Below are 15,241 nucleotides of genomic sequence, written 5' to 3' on the forward strand. Positions count from 1 at the left end.
ATGAAATGCATAGGGTAAGAGGTCACGGCGCCTTGGAGAAGTACCGGTTGTGAGAACGTGTCAGTCAAGTAAAGCAGGGAACAGCGTCATCGAGACATCGCGAGAGAGGCTGTTTTGCATGTGTGCAGGTGTGTGTGGATTTCCCATCCTCGGCATCCATCTTGGAGAGTGCTACTAAGTCAGAGGAAAACGGGACATATACGACACATCGGGGAGCCCGCAAGGACCCTTACTGCTGCCGGCGTCTGCCTTACTTGGTCACACACGCGTGTTATTCCAGTCCTGCTGTAAGTAGGGTTTTGGGTTTTAACCACCTGATGACCCGCTGCAGCAGGCTCCGTTTGTTTTAATAAATGGTTATTTTATTTTCAGCTTGTTTGTTTGGTTATATGTCTCTTGTTATGTGTTCTATGTTTTTTGTTTAATTTTAATATTACGTATTACACTATTATTTTCTTTTTGTTTCTGTCCCTATGTCACGGACCTCCGGATTGGAGATCTTTCAGTGATTGGACCATCTGGATTCTCCCCCCTTCATTTGTTTGGACTCTATTTGGGACTTATTGGACTTTTTGGGTGCTGGTCTGTATATGTTCTTTGTGCTTTCTCTGGTGGTGTTCTGCTAGTGCTCCTGCTAGTAGGCTGCCCTGCATACATTGTGTACTGTTACATGTTCTATTTAGTTTCTATATTGGTTGTATTTCTATTTTTATGGTTTGTAGCGCCTAAGCACTTTCTTTTGTGTTACAACATCACTTATTGTCACTAAATATTGTAGGCGTTAAATTCACTCTTAACCCCAGAGGTATTTGTTTTACTCTAAAGTATTCTGCAAGTGTAACTCCACGCGGTGATTGGTCCCATCCCCTCTTCCATGCTTTCCTACGGTAGAGGGAAAGCTAGATAAGTGGCACCCGATTAGCATTCCAGAGTTCATTCTGATCCTAACATGGTGGTGAACAAAGCACTGAGCTCTGATGCTGTGCCACCTGAAAATGAGGCTGAGATCCTTGCCAGCGGGAAATTTAAACATGATTTGTGTTGTGGAACTGTGGCTCTGCCGAAGAAGCGGAGAGCAGGACTTTAAAGCAGGAGACTGGAAAGTCCTCTGCTGCAAATTGTTTCAGAGAGGTTTGGACGATCCCAACCCAATGGGGTGTGGAAGAAAACCCTTGGTAAGCCTTCAATGTGGTGCTCACTATAACGGTAGGGTCCCAGAAACCAGAGTATTAAAGGTAAGCCCACTCCCTGGCCCCTATCTGTGTGATAGGTGTACAAGGTAATCCTGTATATCCATCAACCTGTGGCTCATGTGGCCACCATGTTATGTGTAAACTTGTATTGTCTGTGAAATGTATTTGTGCTTGTGTAACTGTGTGTTTCTTTGTTCCCTGGGAATGCTAGGCTGGTAATACACTTACCCAGCCAATACATCCAAATATCTGGGTTTATCTGGTTCCACGAGTGTGTTGTATTGTATGTCTTTATTTATATAGCACCATTAATGTACATAGCGCTTCACAGTAGTAATACATGTGGTAATCAAATAAATAACAGATAATATAAATAACAGATCATGGGAATAAGTGCTTTAGACATAAAAGTAATAATTCGGAAGAGGAATCCCTGCCCCGAGGACCTTACAGTCTAATTGGTAGGTAGGTAGAACGTACAGAGACAGTAGGAGGGAGTTCTGGTAAGTGCGTCTGCAGGGGGCCAAGCTTTATGTATCATGTGTTCAGAATATCCACAGTGCTATTCATATGCATCTTTAAGCAAGTGTGTCTTAAGGTGGGTCTTAAAGGTGGATAGAGAGAGTGCTAGTCGGGTACTGAGGGGAAGGGCATTCCAGAGGTGTGGGGCAGTCAGTGAAAAAGGTTTAAGGCGGGAGAGGGCTTTAGATACAAAGGGGATAGAAAGAAGACATCCTTGAGAAGAACGCAAGAGTCTGGATGGTGCATAATGAAAATTAGGGATGAGATGTAAGGAGGGGCAGAAGAATGTAAAGCTTTAAATGTGATGAGAAGAATGGAGTGTGAGATGTGGGATTTGATCGGAAGCCAGGAGAGGGATTTCATGAGGGGAGATGCTGAGACAGATCTAGGAAATAGTAGAGTGATTCTGGCAGCAGCGTTTAGGATAGATTGTAGTGGAGACAGGTGAGAGGCAGGAAGGCCGGACAGCAGGAGGTTACAATAATCAAGACGGGAGAGAATGAGGGCCTGAGTCAGAGATTTAGCAGTCGAGCAACAGAGGAAAGGGCATATCTTTGTTATATTGCGGAGGAAAAAGCGACAAGTTTTAGAAATGTTTTGAATGTGAGGGGCGAATGTGAGAGAGGAGTCGAGTGTAACCCCTGGGCAGCGTGCTTGGGCTACTGGGTGAATGATTGTAGTTCCAACAGTAATGTGGAAGGAGGTAGTAGGGCCAGGTTTGGGAGGAAGTATGAGGAGCTCTGTTTTAGCCATGTTGAGTTTAAGGCGTCGGAGGGCCATCCAGGATGATATAGCAGAGAGACATTCAGAAACTTTGGTTTGTACAGCAGGTGTAAGGTCAGGTGTTGAAAAGTATATTTGTGTGTCGTCGGCATAGAGGTGATAATTAAACCCAAAAGATGTTATTAGGTCACCTAGAGAGAGTGTGTACAGAGAAAAGAGAAGAGGTCCCAGTACAGAGCCCTGGGGTACCCTCACAGAGAGATCAATAGAGGAGGAGGAAGTGTTAGCAGAAGAGACAATGAAAGTATGATGGGAGAGGTAGGATGAGATCCAGGATAGAGCTTTGTTCCGAATACCAAGAGTATGGAGAATGTGGAGGAGAAGAGGGTGGTCCACTGTGTCAAATGCTGCAGAGAGGTCGAGTAATATGAGCAGAGTGTAATGACCTCTGTCTTTGGCAGCATGGAGGTCGTCAGTTATTTTAGTGAGGGCTGTTTCCGTGGAGTGAGCAGTGAGGAAGCCAGATTGTAGAGGGTCTAGGAGAGAATAGGTGTTGAGAAAATGGAGCAAGCGAGAGAGTACAAGACGTTCAAGGAGTTTTGAGGCAAAAGGCAGGAGGGAGACAGGTCGATAGTTAGAAAGACAGGTAGGGTCAAGCTTGCTGTTTTTGAGTAATGTGTTAATGACAAAAGAGTGGGGATTGGTCGACCTCCTATCTGGGTGCCAGTCTGCCCACACAGAGAGGCGTATAAAGAGATATCGGGTCAGCATTGAGAACATTGGCAGGTAAGAGCATTTTTCATTTTTGGTTTATAATTCCACCCTCCTTACCTCAGCCTCCCCATCATACTCGCCGCCCAGATTGCCCATCGTGCTGTGATTGGCCCAACTCACGGTATCTGAGCTGTGATCAGTTCTGCCCTGTTCTCCATGATTTCCCATGGAGGCTGGGAATCTGTAAAAAGAGCAGCCGACCTCAGCTCTAGAGACTTCGCTCAGGCTAGCGTGGAGAGGTTGTCATGGGAGAACAGATACTTGTAACACCATTTATATTTGTTCATTGATCATACATTAGGCAAAACTGAGTAGTAGAAACAAAATGGAGTTTATTTTGGAAAACCTGCATACAACAAGAAGATATACACAATAGACAGAAAACAAAAGCACACTTAATAGAGGTCTGGGGGGTAATGAACACTTTCCTAAGTGCTGGGCGCCCGCTTGGAGTGGGCTTACCCTGACTGGAATATACCCCCAGTTCCTCTGCTTTTTCGAAAAGAGTAACTTTGAAAATCCCACCTTACCTTCATCGACACAAGTCCCTGGATGGTCTGGTTCTCTGCCTTGGTCTTCTCCTTACATACACTCCACTAAGCTATACTTAGCATGGTGTTAGGAGGAGCGACCAATCAGAGCGTGGAAACCCTATTCCACTAGAAAATAGAAACAGGGGCTCATCTCTTGGCTGACATCAGAGGAGGGTGCATGCCATGCCAGTTCGGGATGTGGGGGACAGGACATATGAATTGGCCAATGGGAAATGCACCAACATACTTCCACTTGCCCCAGTCAACCCATTGCCACCTACTGAGTAGGCTTCATTAAGTCTGGCAGGCAAGAGGATCCTCACCACAGTTTGTCTCTGTTCTCCAGACTCAGTACTCCGCCCTGCCCCGTCCACTTAGCACCACAACACCTCTCAACATCCTGTCTCCTCTTTGAACTACAGACATTATGCAGACTTGCTGGCACCTTAAGCAGCTGCCCTGTCTGACTGCAAAGAGCCTTAAAATACATGTATGAAACATAAAACATATTTTAATGCATGGGGAGACTCATGGCTGTAAGGGATATAGGAGTGAGATATCAGGGCTCGAAAACCTGGAGTCTGGGGCACACGGGGCAGCCCAGATGTAATTTTGCACGTGTACAGGCAAATCATGCCTGCTCACGGGTAGAATAAAGGTACTACCGGTAGCTCAGGTCTCCCCAAACTCCTACAAACAAAATAATTGCATTCTTACCCAAATATCCTACCTAAAACTTACACACAGAAAGTGTCATGAGTCTGGGGTAAAGGGAACATGGAAAGTGAAAAGCAGGGGTCAATTTAACTTTTCATGCAAAGATACCTGGCCACTGGCTTACAGGGATAGGTAGCTGCCAGGGACCCAAGGCAACCAGAGGGCTTAGCCTTTATTATATAGCCTGGTTACCCTTGCCACATCACAGAGGTACAAATAAGTCTTAAGCAAGGCTGTGCCAAAAACACCCCAAGATGAGGCTGTCTGCCTTCCTGAAGCACGACATTTAAACCAGTCTGTCAGTTTTCAACTTGCAGCCAGCACTGCCTTTGGATGTGTGGAGGGGTGGTATTGTATTTTGGGTGTGTGAGGAGGGGTATTGTATTGTAGTGTGTGTGTGGGGGGTATGTTTTTTGGGAGTGGGTTGTATTGTACTTTGGGTGTGGCAAAGTATTGTATGCTGGGTTTGTGGGGGGTATTGTATTTTGAGTGTGGGAGAGTATTGCATTTTGGGTGTGGGGGGTATTATTGTGAGGTAGGTGGTTGTACCAGTATTGTGTGTGTACGGGGTATTGAGGTAGAGGGGGTTAATTTAATGATAGTGGAAGGGGGAGAGTGAGTGAAGAGAGACAGATTGGGGAAGAGAAATACATGGGGAGAGGAGGGGGCCCACAAAGAGGTACGAAAGGGCGGAATAGTAAAGGAGGCTTGCAATGTCTGAAAAGGATGGGGGTTCTTGTAAGGCTACTTACATGGGGTTGGGGGCCCAGTTAAATCTCTCATCCTGTGCCCCGGTACATTTGTGTGTGGTGCTGCCCAGTAGTACTTGGACTGGGCCATTGGCAATGGTATCTGCAAGGTAGGTGTGCTGCCCCGTCTCAATACTGATATGCTGCTCGGTTCTGATTTGGGAAATTATTTCTGTATCTTCCAAAGGACCTTCCAGCGGCCCCAATCACAACTGTAACACCCTGCTCTATACCAGGGGAGATTGTCTCAAATCAGGAGATAAATCCTGAACCCTACCAGGATCAACTCCCATGCTGCCCATGCTGATCCCAAGAGTCTGCATACCTGGATAAACCAGGGGTTCACCCAGGCCCACCAGTAGACTGTGGGTGCCATAGGGTCCTAGCACGGTCCCGAGCCTGGTACCAAAACCCCAGAGGACTTGGACTTCCAGGTATACTGCAGATGATGACTCTGGAGCCCCAGTTGGCCTTAATCTTGGGGGGGGGGGTCTTTCCCATGAACTCTTGGGTTAGAGGGGGAGGTGTGACAGAAAGATACCCAGGAACAAGTATTGTATTGTATGTCTTTATTTATATAACACCATTAATGTACATAGCGCTTCACAGTAGCAATACATGTGGTAATCAAATAAATAACAGATAATATAAATAACAGGTCATGGGAATAAGTGCTACAGGCATGAAAGTAACATTAAGGAAGAGGAGTCCCTGCTCCGGGGAGCTAACAGTCTAATTGGTAGGTAGGGAGAACGTACAGAGACAGTAGGAGGGAATTCTGGTAAGTGTGTCTGCAGGGGGCTAAGCTTTATGTAACATGTGTCCAGTAATATCCACAGTGCTATTCATACACTTCTTTAAGCAAGTGTGTCTTAAGGTGGATAGAGAGTGTGCTAGTTGGGTATTGAGGGGGAAGGGCATTCCAGAGGTGTGGGGCAGTCAGTGAAAAAGGTTTAAGGCGGGAGAGGGATTTAGATACAAAGGGGATAGAAAGAAGGCATCCTTGAGAAGAACGCAAGAGTCTGGATGGTGCATAACGAGAACTTAGGGCTGAGATGTAAGGAGGGGCAGAAGAATGTAAAGCTTTAAAAGTGAGGAGGAGAATGGAGTGTGAGATGTGGGATTTGATTGGAAGCCAGGAGAGCAATTTCATGAGGGGAGATTCTGAGACAGATCTAGAAAAGAGTAGAGTGATTCTGGCAGCAGCGTTTAGGATAGATTGTAGTGGAGACAGGTGAGAGGCATGAAGGCCAGACAGCAGGTTACAGTAATCAAGGCGGGAGAGAATGAGGGCCCGAGTCAGAGTTTTAGCAGTCGAGCAACAGAGGAAAGGGCATATCTTTGTTATATTGCGGAGGAAAAAGCAACAAGTTTTAGATATGTTTTGAATGTGAGGGGCGAATGTGAGGGAGGAGTCGAGTGTGACCCCGAGGCAGCGTGCTTGGGCTACTGGGTGAATGATCATAGTTCCAACAGTAATGTGGAAGGAGGTAGTAGGGCCAGGTTTGGGAGGAAGTATGAGGAGTTCGGTTTTTGCCATGTTGAGTTTATGGCGGCAGAGGGCCATCCAGGATGATATAGCAGAGAGACATTCAGCAACTTTGGTTTGTACAGCAGGTGTAAGGTCGGGTGTGGAAAAGTACATGTGTGTGTCGTCAGCATAGAGGTCATATTTAAACCCAAAAGATGTTATTAGGTCACCTAGAGAGAGTGTGTACAGAGAAAAGAGAAGAGGTCCCAGTACAGAGCTCTGGGGTACCCCCACAGAGAGATCAATAGAGGAGGAGGAGGTGTTACCAGAAGAGACACTGAAAGTACCATGGGAGAGGTAGGATGAGATCCATGATAGCGCTTTGTTCAGAATACCAAGAGTATGGAGAATGTGAAGGAGAAGAGGGTGGTCCACGGTGTCAAATGCTGCAGAGGTCGAATAATATGAGCAGAGTGTAATGACCTCTGTCTTTGGCAGCACGGACATGGAGGTCATCAGCTACTGCACCGACACACTTTATTCGAGCAAATACCCGGTATGTACCTGGCAGATACCTGGAATGTGCCGCTCCTCACCTCTGACAAGCCCCGTTGCATTTGCCTTCCCAGCCTGGGTTCATGCCTGGCTGATGGGTGGCTGATCTGTTAAATGATAATGATTAGGATTTAATAGGCTGCAATGCTTCGCGTGTCTACCAGATGGCATAAATTCATGAATTGTAATGCAGTTTATATATATACTGTGCAGTATTGCAGCCAGCGGGAATAAAATGCTTCAATCCCTGCTTGGAAAATAACTCAATGTACTCGGGCAGAAAACAGTCACAAACCTCAATACACCCGGGTATACCCGAATTCGTGGGACTAGCCAAGCTCGAATAAAGTGTGTCGCCAGTGTATTTTAGTGAGGACTGTTTCCGTGGAGTGAGCAGTGTGGAAGCCAGATTGTAGAGGGTTTAGGAGAGAATAGGTGTTGAGAAAATGGAGCAAGCAGAGAATACAAGATGTTCAAGGAGTTTAGAGGCAAAAGGCAGAAGGGAGACAGGTCGATAGTTAGAAAGACAGGTAGGGTCAAGCTTGCTGTTTTGAGTAATGGCATAACTGTATCATGTTTGGAGGATGGAAAGGTTCCAGAGCAGAGGGAGGATTTAAAAATGTGTGTGGGTGTAGGGATTATAGTAGGACCAAGAGGTTTTAGGAGATGGGAGGGAATGCGGTCAAGAGAGCAAGTGTTAGAGGGAGAAGAGGCGATCAACAGCGACACATCCTCCTCTGAGACAGTGGAAAAAGAGTCAAGGAAGGCAGGAGGAGAGATAGAAAGAGGTGTAGGATGGGAGGAAGAAACAGAGGGGATGTTCTGACGTATGGATTCTACCTTTTCCTTAAAATAGTCAGCAAAGTCCTGAGCGGAGATGGAGGAAGGAGAGGCAGCTGAGGGTGGTTTGAGTAGAGCATCAAAGACAGAGAACAGTCGGCGTGGGTTAGACTTGTGCATTTTGGGTTTAGTTAAGAAAAGTAGACATGTTTAGCTTGCGAGAGGGCAGAGTTGAAACAGGATAGCATAAATTTGTAGTGAAGGAAGTCTGCGAGAGTATGAGATTTAATCCAGAGGCGTTCAGAGGAACGAGTGGAGGAACACAGCATGTGGGAGTTTAGCCAGGGTCTAGGGTTAGAAGGGCGAGGGCGGCAGAGAGAAAGCAGGGCAAGTAGATCAAGAGAGGAGGACAAGGCAGAGTTGTAGTTCCTGACCAGGTTGTCAGGGTCTGTAGCAGAGCTGAGAGGGGAGCGTAACGTGGATTCAAAGTCAGGTAAGTGAATAGAGCGCAGGTTTCTGCAGAACCGGGGGTTAGATGGAGGTGGAGAAAGGGAGAAGCGAGATAGAATGAGATGAGGTGATGGTCAGAGAGAGGAAAAGAGGAAATGGAGAAATCGGAGAGACGTTTTTAGTGAAAACCAGGTCTAAGTAGTGGCCATCCTTGTGGGTGCTGGCTGCAGACCACTGTTGAAGGCCAAAAGAAGAGGTTAGAGAGAGAAAGTGGGATGTCCAAGGTAGAGAGGGGTCATCAATATGACAATTGAAGTCCCCAAGGAGAAGAACAGGGGAGTCTGAGGAGAGAAAGAGAGCCAGGATTCAAAGTGAGAAAGGCAGAAGGGGGGTGAGTAGAGGTAGGTGGGCGATGACCGCCACATGGACAGGGGGAAAAGATCTGGACAGAGTGAGCCTCAAAGGAGGAAAAAGCAAGAGATGGAGGAATAGGAAGGGTTCGGTAACGGCAGAGAGAGAGCAGGAGTCCCACGCCTCCACCCCTGCCGTCAGGACACAGAGTGTGGGAGAAAGAAAGGCCACCATAGGAGAGCGCAGCTTCCAGAGCAGAGTCAGACTGAGTTAGCCAGGTCTCAGTTATAGCAAATAGGAGCAGAGTGAGAGAGAAAGAAGTCATGTACAGAGAGGCACTTGTTAGTAAGGGAGCAAGCATTCCAAAGGGCACAGGAGAAAGGGAGAGAGGAGGGAGGGTGGCAGGGGATGGGTATGAGGTTGGAGGGGTTCACACCAGGAGTAGAGGTTGTAATTGGCAGGTGAGGACGAGAGCATGTAGGAATAAGGCAGGGACCAGGATTGGGAGAGATATCCCCAGAAGCAAGGAGGAGAAGCATGGATAGAAAGAGGATGTGTGAGGATGATTTGTAGGGGTGTTTTTTAGTGCAGGGGATATAGCTGTGTGGTGTCAGAGGACGCAGGTAAGAAAGGAGTTCATGTGAACAGAGAAGTGGTAAAGGAAGGAGAGATGGAGATATATGAATGGAGTTAGAGACATACTGAGGCTGGTAAAAAGAAGTGCATAATTTGAGAAGAAGTGAACACACAGCAAATATAAATGGTAAAGGCAGCATCACAGCAGTAATGATGCAGTCTGGTATAGATGACATCCTCCTTTCCAGCGTAATTCAAATGCAGGAATCAGGGCCAGTTGGGGGTGTCCACTTCTTCTGAACTTCCTTTTAAACTTTTGTCTGCTTAATTAGCACATCTGAGGCATATTCAAACAGAAGGTTTTCTACACAGGGTGTTCCCTGTCTAGGTTTCAATGCTTAATTTAATTAAGGGTAGGATGAAACAGGATTCAAAGATGGTTTTTACCTAGCATTGTATCACTTGCATATATTATAATACACACAGCAAAGGCTTCAATGAGAGGATTTAGAGATGTTTTTTTTACCTAGCATTGTATCACTTGCATATACTGTACTATAATACACACACACAAGTATAATAAAGGTTAATACCTGGGGCTCGTCCTTACCTGGAGCTCATCTAACCATCAGACACGTTAGCTACCCTGTTGTTACAAGCCCGGAAGCCTATGCATCCTATGTAAAATATACTCTTCATTCAACTGCAAGTGTAGAAATATATTTTTTTTGTTTCTTTATGCAACAGTAAAGCATATCCAAAGTCTGGGCATGTGGGGATGAGAAACCCTTTGTGCAGCCCACATGTTTGGGGAAAATGGCTGCTGCTGTGACTGGAGGAGCAGGTGAAGTGTAGAAAGAAAGGAGTGGCAATTGGCGGACATCTGACTGGGGGGGGGGCATCCACCATAAAAGTATAACATTTTGTTACCTCCCCAGCCAGAGTGGTGCCAGCCAAGGGGGAGACATCATTACAGCCAGCTGGGGGAAGCCATTGCTGAGTCCACCCTGATAGGTGCTGCTATTTGTATTTCTCTCCACAGGCCCTTACATCTCTTAGCCCCACCTCATCTGATTGGCCAATTACAGATGAACCCTCACCTACTGATTGGTCACCTGCAATTCTACCATGATTTCCTATGGAAGCAGGGAATCTATGAAAGGGGAACCCAATCAGCATTCCATAGTTCACTCTGATCTTGCCGTCGAAGTGAACTAAGCGGTGAGCTCCAAGACTGTGCTGGAGACACCCAAACATGGGCCTGGAAGTCTAACCCAGTGGGACATTCAAAAGAACTTTTGTACTATGAACTGTATCTTGACAGAGAAGAAGTGGAGAGCAGGACTATTAAGCATTACTTTTGAAAGGTCTCTGCTGCAAATTGTACCAGAGAAGTCTAGACGATATTTGCCTCAACAGAGAGTGGAAGCAAGTCCCGGGTAAGCCTTCAATGTGGTGCTCAGCACCTAGCCAGCTCAGATCCCTTCTGTATGCCCCTGTTCTAGTGAGAATAGCTCAATTATGTTTTTTGTTTTCAGGTTGCTGGCTCTGGCTGGAATATAAACATTTATTGAACTGCTTTGTCCTGTCTGGTCACAGTGATAAGTTCTGGTCTCTTGTGACAGGCCATATGACACATTCTGGTGCCTGAAGACACCTTGCAGCCAATTCTAGTCAATGAGTCATGGCATGTTTGCTGGTACTTGAATGTCCTACACTTGGGGTCCAAACTAATGTAGATGAATCAGAGCATTACAGATTTTCATCAAGTAACATTTATTGTGCCAAAAGGAAACACAATGTTTAGGCCTCAAACTGGCTTTTATCAAGTGAAAGGCCAGTTAGAGGCAGAAACAATGTGAAAATCCATAGTGCTATGTTTCAACTACATTAGTTTTGATTCATTCTGGATTATTGGCAGGCTGTCCGTGGAACCAGGACCACAGATATTAGTATCAGATTTTTTTTCCCTTCATTTTATGGTGTGCAGCATTTACCCTATTTTTCACTACACATGTGGTCCCAACCTTTTTGTGTCCAAGGCGCCCACTTGAGAGTCCAGGAGAGTAGCAGGCAGCAACCAATTAACATACAAAAACACAATTACCTTGGGGGTGGCCTCCAGTGTCACAGATGCGGAAGTTGTGCCCGACGTCCGGAGCAGAAGGAAAGAGCAAGAAGCACAACAGCTGTTGGCGGCACTGCGGCAAGCTACTCACTGGCAGCCGGCAAGCTACCCGTAGCGCACGATCAACGTGTTTGCGACCCCTGATCTATGAAATGGCTAGTCACGGCCACCCACAAATGCTTGGCAGGCATCTTGGTGCGCGTTTGGGACCCCTGGCATATAGACAGGCAGCCTTACATCTATAGACTCAAACAAAAATGCAAACTCATTCAGCAATGCACTGAGCTTATCAAAGTTTAGTGAATAGGCCCCAAAGTGTCTAATAACCACACAAAGGATACCATAAATATTCACACCACTGTTGGTTGGGTAAAATGGAAGTCTTCTTGCCTCAGACTTTTATTCAATGTTTAGAGAGTTGAGATTCTCCTATAGAAGGTCTGTAAATGTGCATATAAGGGGGGACTCCATTTTGATTGCTGGATAACCATTTTTCTATAACTATTCTGTACTAATGTTTAAGTCTCAGGAACTAATCACATGCCATATGCCATACGTAATTGTGCTGTGCAGGCAGGTCTGAGAATGTGACCTGACCTGTCACCTACTTATCGCTAGCTGAACTGTGTTTGTTCAGACTTATTTTGCCCTGTAGAAAACAGGAACTTGTCTTCAGCCATATTGGGCATAAGTTACACAACAATGCATTTCACAACATACTGCCATTTCCTTAACGGCCTCCTAACTCGGTATTGAGCCCCTTTCCCAGACCATAAACTGTCTAACTGTCATTTTGCTGAGATAGACAGACTGTGAAGTAAAAGGGGAAGTATGTTCTCATATCTGTGTTTTTTCTATGCTCAAGTTTGCTATATAAACTGGCTGTATACCCTTCAATAAATGAGAGAACAGTTTTTGACAAAGCTTCACTGGTTGTCTGACTCAATTACTGTCTTCTCCCGAGCTCGTCCGCCATTTTGTTTTCCCAGATCATCAGCGCTATAAGAGTGGGTTAAATCCTCCGGAGGTTGGAGTCGTCCCGAGTCGGCAGACGGTGTATTTTCACGCTAAGACGTTGGAGAATACAAGGGCACCTTTTCATGGTGTCAGATTTGGGACAGAAGCCACATTCGGGGTAAGCATACAAGATATATATTTTATCTGTATATTATCCGTCTGTGTCTTCTTGCCCAAAGAGCCCATAAGGTTTTAAGGTTTAGAAGTTTTTTTAGAGTTACCGCTGCACCGGATGATCCAAGGTTAAGGAAAAACCATAGAAACACTTGAGTAAAGGACTCAAAGTGAAGTCAGGATTACATGAATCCTTGACGGAAGTATATACACAGGGTTATAGTCCCTGTTGAGAGATAGGAACAAGCGATATAGTTGGGTATCTGCTTGAAAAACTCTTAAAGTGTCTGTGGGAAAAGTGTATTTTTTTTCCTGTATTCTTGTTCCTGGTTCCTGTGACCTGCTGCCTTTTCCCATAGCAGAGTTCTGCCTACTGAGTCCTAGGTCTGCTGCTCTCTCGCCTCACCGAGGCCTGATTTGGACTCCTGTGCTGAAGCGCTGGTTTGCCATCGCTGCCCAGCGGTGTGCCTGTTCCGACCTCCTTCTCTCTTTGCTGTGACCGGAACCATGGGCCGTTCCCACTCCTTGCGAAGAGGCCACTCCCGCGCTGCTGCTTTTCCTATGCTGAAGCGCACCCGATTTCCTGGCGTGACAAAGGATTACTCTGGCCTCTCCAGCCCTGACCATGCTATGAACGACTACGAACTGCAGAACCAGCTTCATGGCCTAAGGTCTGTTTATTCATATCCCACCTCAGCCCCGCGGTCCGGTCTAGGTTTGTGGCGAGCACAAGCGTGACAGTATGCTCGACCCCACAAACTCGGACCTCCCTGTGGTGAGGGTGGGAATGCTCGTGCCTGAAATACTATCTGCAGACCGGTTCCTGTTTGAAAGAATGCCCCCGGCTGAAATCCCGTCCCTGTATGAAGGTCTAACTCCGCCTGAAAGACTGATCCATAAAGATCTCCATATTAAGGCCCAGCACCTTAGGGAGTTCAAACAGACCCTGCTCTCCTGTGTCCCGTCTCCTGGTTCCCCTGTTACCTGGGAGAAAAGGAATTATGCGCACCTGCTGCAGGTTCAAAGTATGATCCAAGAACTGTCCTTAGCTTTGGATCAGTGCAGAAAAAAAAGGGTGACCCTCTCGCCAGCTACGCTATTTCTGGATGGTTCCCCGGCACTATTAGTCCTGTTACTAAACCTTTGGAGGTACCCCCTCCTCCTGAAAATTACCAAGCTGATGTTTTCCCTCTTAAGCCAAAAGAGAAGTTGGCCACAATCCCTGGTTTTGATTCTACCTCTCATTCCTCTGACTCATGTACTGCCTGCTTTAACCCCTGCTAGTGAAACATTTGAGCCTCCCTCTGTGTATTCTTGTAAGCCCCACGCCAATGTTATGTTCCCAGCACCAGAAGATGAACCTTCTATGCCCCCAGTTTTAAAGTCAGATTCCCTTTTCTCTGACTCTCAGGCACTGCCTGCGTTAACCCTTGATAGTTCTCTACCCCTGGTTTTAAAGGCAGACATTGCACATTATGCCGCCCCTGAAGTTCATTGCTTTCATCCCACTGTCCCAGCTAAAGTTCCGGCCACTGAGTTCTTCTGAAACTTTAGGCCAATCTAAAAGGAATACCCATGAATCCGCCGTAGCCATGAACCAGCACACAGATTCCCCCCTCTCAAACGTTTATGGTATCTAGTAATACCCCTCCAGTTTCCCAGAGAGTTGAAAATCCTGCTTTAGACTCTAAATCTCCTTCCTTGGAGCCACCCACGGCGGTTGGTCCCCCTTTTGCTGTTTCTCTAGCTACCACTTCAAAGGTCAGCGTACCTGCGTCTGTTCCCTTAGTGGGATCGGAGCCTTCCCTGCCAGCAGTGGAGGATCAGGTTTCCAAGTCCGATTTCCCTTTCACTCATTTAAACCCTCAATTCCCTCTCACTGCATTTAAGAATTCTCCAGCACTTCCGGTGTTAACCTGTGCGACTGCTAAAATTCCTGATGTAAAAGCAGGTCACCCTGTCTCTGTCCCTTGAGTAGTATGTGATACGCCTGTCACCAATGCTATTCCTCCTATGTCTCAGACTGTTGCTATTCCTGTCCTTGACTAAGTCTGTCTCCTTGGAACCTTTTATAGCGATTAGCTCCCCTGTTACTGCCCCTCAGGCTATCCCTTCAGAGATCAGCTTTTCTGCCTCTTATCCTTTAGTACCCTCTGAGTCTCCCCTTATTGCTTCTAAGGATTCTCCAGCATTTTGTGTGTTAACCTGTGCCACGCAGACTCCTCCAGGTTCTGACATCGATTACGGACCCCCTGACTCCCACTTCAGAGACAAGCACAATGTCCTCTGATTCCATTGAAGAGTCTAGAGCAGTTCCGGTCACTTCCCAATCACCCTCATCTGAGACAAGCACCATCTCCTCCGATTTAATTGAAGTGTTCGGTCCGGTTTCTGCTATTTCCCAACCACCCATTTCAGAGACAAGCACAATGTCCTTGGACCCCATGGAAACACCCAGTCTGACTCCTCAAGTACTCTCGGCAGTGTCCAGTATACCTTCCTCGGACTCCGCTGCTGTACTTAGTACAGGCATACCCTGCTTTAAGTACACTCACTTTAAGTACACTCGCGAGAAAGTACATATCGCC

This window comes from Ascaphus truei, assembly GCF_040206685.1.
Source record: "Ascaphus truei isolate aAscTru1 chromosome 12 unlocalized genomic scaffold, aAscTru1.hap1 SUPER_12_unloc_8, whole genome shotgun sequence".
Lineage (NCBI taxonomy): Eukaryota > Metazoa > Chordata > Amphibia > Anura > Ascaphidae > Ascaphus > Ascaphus truei.